General features: G+C 41.9%; 1 non-coding gene across 1 annotated transcript; it reads right to left on the bottom strand.

Annotated features, from left to right (window-relative positions):
- Positions 1-8,238: 8,238 nt before the first annotated feature.
- LOC114628808 lies at positions 8,239-8,374 on the bottom strand. Its single transcript, XR_003712544.1, has one exon. It is a non-coding gene; the product is annotated as a small nucleolar RNA SNORA17 (small nucleolar RNA).
- Between the last annotated feature and the right edge of the window lie 4,019 nt (positions 8,375-12,393).

Genomic DNA, 12,393 nt, shown 5'->3' with positions numbered 1-12,393 from the left:
TTCAACAGTTAACTTCATAGGTGAATTTCCAGGCACCAAAATCAGTTTCCAGAGAGTTGATATCCAAGGAAGGGGATCATGTATGTCACAGATGAGACAATAGTTACTACTGTCTGTTTCTGCTGTTCTTCCTGGGCAGCTATTTGATGGTTTTATATTTCTGAGGAAGACACACTGTACAACACCATGTTGGTGCATTTGTAAATGGTGATGTGGCCTGGGATGTTCTACAACTTCCTCATTAGCTCATCCACTTGTCCAGGTGTTTAACATTTCCCAAGTGTCCGCTGATCAGCATTAAGATGACAGAGTGTGCATAGATGGCTTGTGGGGATGGGGCTGGGATCTGGTGCGAAAAGAGAAGGTGGCATTTCCACATTTCTGGAGGCATGAATGTCTGACGAGATACCCATGTAGGTGAGCATGGACATATACCACGTAAACTAGGAGCAAAATATGGGGAATGGAGAGCTGTCGCCTGAGGCTACGGTTATCATCGACCTATCCACTCTTTCAAATATTTATATCTATATGTAACTGTAATGGTATCAAGAGTCAGAAACATCAATAGAGCAAACAGACATTAGGGCATTTATTGGTCAGTGGAACTCCTAGCCTTGTAACTGGTTCATGTTGGTGAAGACAGTTATCAACATAATTAGACATCTCAATATAAGTTATAAAAGTAGAAACATCTCTCTCTCTCTCCCTCTCCCTCTCCCTCTCCCTCTCTCTCTCTCTCTCTCTCTCTCTCTCTCCTCTCCTCCTCATCTTCATCCTCCTCCTCTCTCCCTCTTCCCCCATCTCATCATACATGGCTTTCTGCCGTATCATGACAACAAGCCACACTTGCCAGATGTACCTCCACAGATCATGAGTTTCCCAGTGTATAGGAAGAAAGTGGATACTTTCAAAATGACCTTGCCTATGGTATTCTAAGCTGCACAAACCCAGTAAAGATCCAAATAAAGAGAATCTTCTCTGGGAGACCGACCACATAGTGGAAGCGTGGTTGCAAAATCATACTAGGGAAGACTCTGGAGGGTCTCTAACATCTAGAAGATATCAGACTTAGCTTGGATCTTGAACTACAACTAGGGATTTGTCTAAAGCAGATGTCTTTAAGGATACTAAGGAGAGAAACTTGGCAGATACTGTGTGAGGAAAATATAGACTCAGAGACATCGTCCAGTAGACAGCTTTTGCAAGTAGAAAAAGAGATTAGGATGAGGTTCGAACAAGAAGATAACCACTCTCCATCAGAAAGACAATTCCAGTACTGGACACTCTGGATTACAATAGAGCAGACCTTTAAAATGGCCAAGGCAGAAGGCCCTGATGCTGAGTTGTCTGCACAGGCCTGATGTTTGATACCAGAAGTCATAGATTGTTACAGGAAACTACAGAAGGAGGAGAAATCAAGAGCCCTCCCATGGAGTATGGGTCCTATGTGAGGGAAGAGATACAGTTCTCCCTGAGATTTTTTTACCTAAGCAAATCTTTGATTAAGGGCTCTTGGCCCATTATTTACCCACACTCGCCCTGTGGGGGCTATTTTTATTCTAACCCAGAGTGGGAACATCATATTCAGATATGGTCTAGCTACAAAGAAAGATATAGATAAGAGGTAAAAGATGTACACTAGGAACGCTCTCAGACTATCTGTCAGATACAGCATCAGCACAGGAACAGGATTTGTTTCTGTTTCTCCAACCTATCTACTTTAAATATAGGAAAGATCCTATACTTCCTTTAAATATAGGAAAGATCCTATACTTCCTTTTAGTGCTCAAATACGCGTCTAGAGAATTGCAGAATAAATATGTATCTGTTTTTAAACTGGGTATGGCCATGCCTTTAATTCCATCATGAGACAATCTGGGGAAGAAAGTTGGAGAGTCCAGTCTGCAATATATCGAAAGACCTTGTCTCCAAACAAGACAGAAACCAAAATCTAAAAACCACACATTGATGTCCTTCTTGTGTATTATTAACGCCAAACAAATATTGTAGATTTTTCACTCTCCAGTGAACCTGCCTGTTAGTGTCTGCTGTGTGCTGCTGCTGCTTCTGGGGTGTGTGTGTGCGTGTGCATGTGTGTGTGCATGTGTATGTGCATGTGTGTGTGTGTTTGTGTGTGTGATCAGTAACTTTCTCTGCACTCAAAATACATAATTAGATTAGGAAGAACTTAAAACAAGAAATTGGGAGTGTGAAATCATTTCTGAACATTACGGTACTAGGCAGCCACCAGTATCCATAGAAGGGGCCTAGATGAACTAAGACTTTTCAGCCAAAAAGTCTGGGTTTGCAGAGAATGAGCGACAAGCCGGCATCAAAAGAGAAGTATCCTACAGAAAAACCAAGTGTGATAAGGAAGAGGAACAGCCAAAGGCTTGCCCAGAAATCTCCCTTTTTAATGGTCCTCTCTAACATACACCTTGGCATCATATAGGTTCAGACCTACTGAACTCTAACAAGGGGAAGAGATGGGAAGTTGGGTTGCCTCCCTCTGATCAGTTTTGCACTCTTTCCACAACAGTGGCTGTTCCATCAACAATTCACCCTAGTCATTTGGTTGTTGTTGTTGTTATTGTTGTTGTTGCAACTAGTTGCCTTTTCCAAAATTGTTAATATACCTTGTCTGGATACCAGCACCAATCCTTTGAGATCCAGGATTGCTAATCTCCCTTGTCTGGACACCAGCACCAATCATGATTTTCCTTTGAGAAAATCACCCTACATCTCACCATGCTCCAGAAACAAATTATAATCCCAAGCACTGTTTAGGATTCTGGTAACCTAGCATGTCATCAATATAATATGTATTCCCATCATTTGACTGACACCATGTGGCAATAGCAACAAGAGTATACCCTGATGTGAGTGGCCATCTATGCATCTTTGGCTATCTTCTGATATGCTCTAATGGCTGGGTATTGGTCCAAACAACACACAAAATACCATGCACTCACAACAATGCATGCTTCTCCTCCACATAGCTTAGCCCTCCTAAGTGGCATTCTATGATCAGGAGGCAAGATCCTCATATCATTTACCTTGCCTTTTCAAAACCCTGTCATTTAATTATAGGAAAGCTCTTTTCAAAAGACAAAGAAGGGGCTACTTCTGTTTAGTATCCCCAAGCATCCAGTCGCATATATCAGTTGACAACTGTTACAACCCACATGTCATAATTTGACCTGATGCATGAAGCATCTATCAGTTTTCCTAAGGTGCCACCTATCAAATCCCAAGCATAATTGTTGTCTGGTTTTACTCCACAGAATTTTATTCCCTGTTCTTCTGAATGGGCACTAGTCTGTTCAGTCTTTAATGCTTGCCTTGGATGCTGGATTCTCTATCAAGCACGTGTCACCTATGCTTGTATTGGAGCACAATTTCTGCTATTTAGTCATTCCCTTCCTGCATACACAATTCTCAAACGAGTATGACTTTCTTTGGAAAAGGAGCTTTATATCTGCAATCCTTCTCAATCGCCCTCTTCTTATAGAGCATGTGGAAGGTCAATGATCATACACATTCTATCTTCATTTTGTGAATGTGGACTTTCTTTTGATCTACAAAACGCAGAAATGGTTGGGACGTCAAAAATCTAAAGCAACATGACCCCAAACAGATGAAGTGTCCAGTTACATAGCAGAAATGAAGTGAGTGATATACTCCAGTAGGGATCTGGATAAAATGAAGCAGCCATCACCTGCTTCCATCTCTGCTCACATAAGTCAGCCTAGCAGAGCAATGGGGACAAGTCATCATGGATACCCTGCTTCCCACACACCATCACCAAACCTCTATGCTCAGAGTATGTACACATATGAGTTCACCATGGTCAGGGATCACCATATTTTAATTCTAGTGTTTTGAGCCTCTCCTAACCTTTCAGAATCAGGATGGGAGTAACTATGTCTTCTCTCCAAGACACATGCCTGTAAAGTACAGAGAAGAGCATGCAAGAGTTATGAGTATCCATTTCACAGTAACTTCCTAACATTTATAGGAAGACACTTTGTCATCAGAGAGCTAGTTTAACACATCAGAACAAATGTTCACTTTTTCCTATCTAAAGCTCAAATTGTCATCTCCAAATATTGAAGTATAAATATACTTAGAATTTATGACACTGAATACAGAGGAGCAAGGTCAAGCCACAAGTCTATCATTTCATATGCTTTAGTTCCAAGCCTGACATTCCCATTCCCCCCAGGGCACAATTTTTTAATTACTATTTCTAGATCATCTCTTTCTTAACCACCTGAGAAGCACAATTATCACCCTGAAATGCAATGTCTGAAGGCATCTCTTTTTTTTCCCCCTGAAATGGAAATCTTCTATGGAAGTAGAGACTTCGGAGTATAATTTATTGCTATAGAATCCCTGACAACCAGTCAGAGATATGTGTGCCCAGAATGTGAAAACTAGCTCATAATTAACAGGGAAACTCAAATCGTTTTAGAAAAAAAAATCGCAAACTCTTCTACTCTCTCATGAGAGTACTATGACCCTCTCATCCTCACAGCTATTCATACTGGTGATGCTAATTTTTGTCCTTTCTGCCATCTTGGTTTGGGGAGTATCAGACAAAGTAGTTTCTGTGGATTTTAATGAATGCAAGATGCACATTTATCCTCCATTCCATATTTAGCTGACTGACTATTCCTCCAGCAGCCTGGCACACTACCAAACCTGACAGCTTGGCAGGAGTGACACTCTAGCTGACATCAGAAGGGAGCAAGACTCCCAGTAGAATTCAGGTCCATAGGCTCAGAACAGGCCACAAAGATGCCTATGACCCACCATCAGTTCTCTAAGATGAAGCCAGATGCTCAAGGTTAGCAATATGTGTCAGCATCAGCAACACTGCACATTTGAAAGCTTGATGCTAGGGGAGGTGATGGAGTTAGTGGGGTGCAGGAGAGAAGCAGCCCTGTCCAGCCCAGTGATGGCTGAAATCTAGACACAAGGAAGGATTGTGTAGGATGCTTCTCTGGCTACAAGCTAAGCTGTCTAAGAATGACAGGCAAATTCTGTAGCCTTTCTGATGATATAGTTTCCTGAGAAATCAGTTTGCTTTGCCCTTTCCTGGGAAGCATTTCAACCATACATAAACAAAGAACTAAGATCACCTGAGGATTGGTAAGGACCTTGTCATGAAGTGACTGGAACACCCTAAACTACTTGCCCAAATCTGTGATAAGTCAGTTATTCTACAACTGTTGTAACCAAGAACCTGCCGGAAATCTTTCCCACATGGAATCTATCTTGTTGTAAGTTCAAACATTGACTTGAATCTGACCTTTCATTATATCCAAAACGAAATTAATTTTCTCCTATATGACACCTACATGATTACTTTTTCAATGCCTAAGGACAGTGTGTGTGGCCTTCGTTGATTCTCCATTCCCGTTTCAGTGCCCTAATTTCTTCATTTGATCTGTATGTGATCTGATCTCATGGCCTTCAATTTACAGGATACCCACCCTCACCCCCAAAAGTAGTTCATTAGTACAACTCTAATAGCAGTTAGCTTTGAGACTTTTGTAATCCATGCCTTCCTTAGGAATTGGAGAAACTCTTTTTTTCTTTTTCTTTCTAGAGTCTTGGAGAGTGACGTCAGAGCATTGTATCCGGCAGGGAAGCCGTCTACCCCAAGCTACATCCCCAGCCATTTTGAACTTTCTATTTTGAATCTAAGTCTCACTAAATTACCTAGGCTGATTTTGAACTCACTGTGTAGCCTAAGAAAGCCTCCAACTTGCAAGCCTCCTTTCTCAGTCTCATGGGTATTAGAATTAGAGGCCTATGCCACACAATCCTACTGGAGAATTACCTTAAATTGGATTTTCTGTGGTATAAACTTTAATAATTTATATTTAGGTATTTCTTTATGCTTTTCAGTTATACAAGTAGCTTTCACTGGTATTTTGGACATTTGTTCACTTACCTATTATTTATTAAATACCTACAGTGTCTATATCATTAGAATAAGTTTAAATGGGCCAGGTGTGGTAGTACAAGGTCTATAATCCCAGCACTCTGGAAAGATTAAAGTAAGAGGATCATGAGCTCAAGACAAGCCTTGATTAAATAACATGACCCTGTCTCATATGCAAATATGCAAGCAAAGAAGAAAGCCAAGCACTGTGACAAAGTGCGACCTGCAACCTCTGCACTGAAGAGGCAGAGAAGTGGAAGCAAGAAGACTGCTTCCTGTTTGAGGCCAACCTGGTCTACATAACCAGTTTAAACTCTATCCTGAGTACACAATGAGACTCTATTCCCTGTTTCAAAACCCATAAACAGAATGAATGAATGAAATAGAAATAGAAATAGAAATAGAACCCCATAAATAGAAAGAAAGAATGAATGAATGAATGAATGAATGAATGAAAATAAAAATAAAATTGAGAATAGGCATTAAGAATTTCCAAGCAGATAAGTCCAGTTAGCCTCCTAACATTTTATAATTTAATGATCTGTAAATATAACTATTTTTTAAGACTTTTATTGGTTTTTTGAGAATTTCACATCATGCACCCCAATCCCATTCATCTCTCCTTCTCTTCATACCCACTCTCCTCCTTTGTAACATCCCCTGAACTCAGAAAAAAATCTTTTTGCGGAAGCTGTAACGTGTCACAGTGTGTCTGTCCTACAGTATACCCTTTTGTCCATCTTCTTTGCTTTCAAATATTTATTGTGATGAGTCCTTGGTCTGGTATGAGGCCTCTGGCTTCTGCTACACTATCAATACTGGAAGCTCACTAGGACTCCTCTCAGATATCCTGTTGTTGCCCTGTGCCATGTCATAGTTTTCAACTGGCCCCTTCATGTGCTCAGTGCAATAGATTTTGAGGTGGGCCAATTTAAAGCACTGGATCTGGGCATGTGAGTGTCTGAGCTGGATAGACCGCAGGTTCTCCTACCCCCATTACCAAAACCAGCTCTAGTGTTGCAGCTGATGAGGGACATGGCCATATCTCTGACTCTCATGATATCAGGCCCAGTTTTCCTGCCTGCCATAGAAGGTGAGGAACAAGGAACAGAAAGAGGGCATCTCTCCCTTGGCCAAGCCAACGCCCATCAAACAAGAGGTAGGCTGGCTATCTACCCTCATGCCCTAGAGCCTGGCTCACCCCCAACCCCCAACCCCTACTTTAGGACAAGATTTACTGTGCTGTCCAAGTCAGGTACAGGGTCTGCTCTCCCAAGTGCTGCAGCAGGTGAGGGACCTAGCCAGCTCTCCTGCTCTCATGACCCCAGGTCCACGTCTCAGGTCTGCTGCAGGTTATGAGGGGAGAGAGGGGAAGAGGGTATCTCTCCCTAGTCCATGTCACTGCCCCACTGCATTAGAGACTATTGGTAGGGCCTGTTTCCCCATGCTTGCTCACCCACAACTTGCTTAATGTGTATGAGCTGCTCTCCCAAGTGCTGCAAATGGCTAGACATGTAGACAGCTCTCCTGCTCTTTCTCTCATTCCATCAGAGCCAGCTCTTCCATGATACCAAGGTGAGGGATGGGTCAATTCCACACACACCCCTAGCCCTCAGACAACAAGATGTCTCCAGCAGTACCCCAGGCCAGGGGTATTCACCTTGCCTTTGGTGGTAATGGATCCCAGCTACTGCAGTTCCACAGACTCAGATGACTCTAGAGACAGCACAAGCCAAGACCCTACCATGGTTCCAGGTGGCATCACTGGCTACTCACATCACGCTGTTCTTCACTACCCTCTTGTCCCCAGTTCTGCCTCTCTTCATTGTGCCCACATCCTTCTCTTCTCTTTCTCTTCCATTTCTTCACCACTTACTTGCTCCTCTTAGTGGTGCTCAGTGTCTCTGAGTGTCTAGAGTTGCCTCAGGAGTGACCTCAGGATTGCTAGGCTCATCCTGTTGTGTGTTATGGTACCAGGCAGGGATCATCTTCTGCACGGTCTGTCCCCCTTCCCCTAGGCCTGGCAGTTGTCTCAGGCTAACTCCCAGTGCAGGCTTTACAGCACCAATCTGATGGTGATCTTAGAATCTCTTCTCACCCAACACAGCTGAGTGTCTCCATGTTAGGGTCACCTATCCAGGGCTCATTACCACCCAGGGATCTCAGTCTCAGGCAGGGTTCTTCTAGTCTCTGACTTGCTCCTCGCTCTGATCCTGGGAGCTGTTTGGGCTAGCACTGTGTTGGACTGATTGTCATCACAGACTCACTTTTTATTTTCAGGGAATGTTAGGCTACTAATCGCTCATATGTTCATAGGTCAGTATACTGAGCATTGACACAGCCTCTCTTCTCTCTGCCACCTACTGGCACACATGTGACAAAGCAGCCACACAAACAACTATTTCTTATTTAGACCAAATTTTCTAGCAAATGTGCCACCATATCCTGAGTGTCAGGAAGAACTAGAGAGAAAAGTTGCTTAACCTAAGCATGTGCTAACTTCATCTTTCTATCTGCAGTTTGCACAATGAGGACATTATGCCCTTGTGAGGTGCCAGGAGGCCTGCTGGCATGGAGGGAATTAGAAGCAACTCTTCACATCCCTCTTCTCATTAGCCCCCAACCTTGTTGCAACCACTCCCCCTCCCCTTTTAACGAAGGAAGCAAGATGCCTGGGAATTCTGTCCTTGGCTCCTGCTTACCTCTGTGTGGGCCTCTACATATTTCTCATCCGTGTGTAAAATACCCATTCATTCGTCCATTTTAACCATCTGACCCCACCCCCAGCCCCAAAGTGTGACAATGTCGAATTTACTTGATTCTAGAAGTTGTTGTCTTGGGGCACTTCTATGGACATAATTACTATGTGAGTCTTAAGAAATCATATATTATCCAACAAAATAGTCCACAAAATACAACTCTTCAAGTAATCATCCCAACAGACAGCCCATGTGAGAGACATAGAGATATACATATATAGATGTATGTATGTATGTATGTATGTATGTATGTATGTGTGTGTGTATGTATGTGTGTATGTATGTATATTTCAAAAACATACAATGCAAAGATGAAAATAAGACATGGAAAGACATCATAAATGGTGTTTCCCAATGACACCATAATTTTTTAAAGATAGAGTTGTTATATCTGTTGACAGATCCTGTTGATACAATTGATTCAATGAAGCTATCAGAGAAAAACAGAGAAAATCACCAAATTACCTCTCCACTTACTATCACTAAAGGTTTTCACTAATTAGCATTTAAAGATGTCACATCATAGAAGATTCTTTAAAACCTAACTGTTCTCTGACTCTGAATAACATCATGTTATCTATAAAAGTCTTGTAAGACCCAAAGTTCTGACAAAAGGCACTCCAACAAACTAGGTCGAACTACTATATTTGCATGCTAGCATCTCATTATGAAAATAATTGCATACAACACAGTTCTTGACTATCACAAAAAAAAAAACAGCAAAAAAACCCCAACAACAACAACAACAAAACCATTACCAGCAGTGTCTGAAATAAATGCCTAAAAAATGCTTAAATGTCAACTACTCACAAGCAAGAGAAACCAACCTTTGAAGAGTCCTGTTCTTGTGAGACATACTCTTCTCTACCATACTTAACTTTCTGTCTATGTTTGATAACGCAGAAGGGACACAATGACTCTACCAACTGCGAATGCCTCCAGAAAACTAAAAAAAGGCATCAAGAAGTCAAAACACTGCCATGGAAAAGATAAAAACATGTACCACGCCAGTTCTAGAATCACCAAAATCTAAGAGAAGTGAACATCAACATTCCTACAAACTCATACAGTGGCTTCAGATTAACAACTGAAATGAGTTTATCGGTGATTAATGTTATGACAAAGAACTGAACAACCTTTATCTTATAGGCATGCAACCCATTTTACGCATTGTCACAAGTAGAGTCTGAGTGTTGGACAAGTACTAACAGCTAATCTACAACTGTACCAAACCATTTACACCCTCTCCTGCAAGATCTCGCTCCCTGGAGTGGCCCTGGTGCCAAGGATCTCACAGGCCATCCTAAGCCTTTATCTTATCATGGGTCTGCGATTGGCACTCCTCAGTTTGTTACACACTTTTCCAACAGTACTAATCAATTTTAACTCAGCATTGAAATGCTACAGAAATGGATTCCAGTGCCTCCCCCAAAAATGCTAATCAATTTTGAAAGTCTACATCATGGCTTGCATCCCAGATTTTCCATCCCTTCCACATCAAATAGAGATGATAGAAAATTATGTTAACATGCTCAGCCTCGTGTTTGCTTGTTTTAGCGGAGGCATTGGTTATGCTTCGGTGGCACACTAACCGCCTGCTTGGAATCTCATCCAGTTTCCACTGCTTTGAGTGGCTGTGTGGCAACGGTGTGAAGTGGATGTCACACTGCACTTTCAAAGACTGGAATTTCCATGTGATTCTTTCCTCCCTATTTTGCTTTTCAGAAACACGAGGGTTTTTTTTTCTTCTTCCTTAGATGGGAGAATATAAGTTTTTTAACCCCTCTCATACCATAGAACACCCTTTTCAGTAGAGTAGCTGCTTCTTTAGTGGGGCTTACATATAAATTTATACTTCAGAACCAGTGAGTAAATGTAGTTGCTCCAGGAAGTGGAGAAAGACTTAAAGCACTGAGCATAAATAAACCTGCCCCTGCCTAAAGGAAAAGATGTCTTAGTATTTAGATTGCAGTGTTAGCCCACCTCTTCCGTTATAAAGATTCTCCTTAAAGACCTCCCAGAAAGACAGCCTTTCCAGTAAGTAGAATTGCCTTCTTGTAGTAAAGGAAATTTTACTGAGACAAGCCCATTGGCTCAAATAATTCAAGATTTGAGATCCCAGTTTTCTCTTTGAAACCTTTTCTAATCAGCCTAGCAGTTCTTAAGCCACACACTGCAAATCAATATCCCTCCTTTCTGACTGTGTGCTTCGCATCCCTAACCCCACAGAGGACAGGCTCACTGCCTCTCTCATTTACAGGACATACCACATAAGTCTCCTTTCTCTTGCAGTCAGTGTTTCATAGTCACTTCTAGATGGTCAGTTTCCCTTTTTAAACATCTAGAATTGCCCACAATACTGGACTGGATAATGCATGTGAGGTATTTCTGCCCTGAATGCTGAAGCCCCATGGGTCAGTCTTGAGGACTTAGGACACCTAGCCTTCAAAACAAGCTTGTTGACAAGCCACACTTTTTCAATTGGTCTCACCCACTTAATCAAGTCAGTACGACTGTCACTGTTAGATTGGGTCTCATTTCCTGTGACTTTAAGGACTCTAAGTTCATAGGTTGACACATGTAAGAAAAAAATGGCATGGCTTTGCCCTGGAACCAGAAGACTGACCTGTCTTTATCATCGTAGCAACAAGAACAAAATCTTACCATTAGTAGGCATGTCCCCCAAGCTAAAGGCTGTGGTTCCTCATGGCTATTTTGTATGACCTACCTTACTTAGTCTACACTGCAGGCCCATAATGTAAACATGATCATCATCCCCTTTTTTAATACAGGAAACAGACCCAGAGAGGCTCTACAACTTGCCTAAAGTTACAGAACCAGTAAGTGCTAAGTCTCTCTCTGTTAAGTACTCTTTAGAGCCAGAATTTTAAAAGAAAAAGAAAAGAAAATTTTAAAAATAGGCTTCCTGGCTAGAAGCTAGCCACTTTTTTCACTTGTATGTTTCTTGCTGTTTTGGAAAAAGGTACTAACAACCAGGTTGGTGGCAACATTGGAATCTCAGAAGGTTGGAGAGCTGGACACAGCATGGTCTATTCCACAATGTCAAGCTCAAAGGTGAGAAGGGCTAGGGTGAGTGCTGTCAGCTGAAGACCATACCTAATAGCCACCTACCCAGTTGCTTAGCGTCTCTCTGTCCTGGCAACCCTTAACAAGAACTACATCACTCACTCCCCAGATTTCAATCACCCACTGAGAAACACCAGAAAACCTACCATCTGTATCCCAATGGCTTCACTCATCATATAGTCCCCAGCACAAACAATGACAGTGTCCAAGAACACCGATGCCTGCCAGACCTCAGAATACAAGTATATAACAGGGTGATTTTGTGTCAGATATTAGGAAACAATGTACAGTTCTATTAGTTTTTATTATATGAAGGTAAAAAATGACAAGCAGATTTTTTAAAAAGTCAAGGAAAAAGGAGCATTGCACTCAAGTCTATGTAATTTAAAAGCCGGTACCTTATACACCAATTAAACTAGAAGCATAGTGAAATGGCTGTCTTTACCTTGCAAGGGCTCTTTTCAGAGTGGTCTGGAAATGTAAGTCTGGTCTTTTCTGGCAGTTGCAGGGGTTGGTTGGGGTCATAACAGAAGCCGACAACCTTTGTGAATTGTCAGACATGGTTTGGTCACCTGATGAAGTGCTGAAATG

The sequence above is a fragment of the Grammomys surdaster genome, unplaced genomic scaffold (genome assembly GCF_004785775.1).
Source record: "Grammomys surdaster isolate TR1022 unplaced genomic scaffold, NIH_TR_1.0 271, whole genome shotgun sequence".
NCBI classification, from domain to species: Eukaryota; Metazoa; Chordata; class Mammalia; order Rodentia; family Muridae; genus Grammomys; species Grammomys surdaster.
The sequence above is the reverse complement of the archived record's forward strand: the minus strand, read 5'-3'. Positions and strand labels throughout refer to the sequence as shown.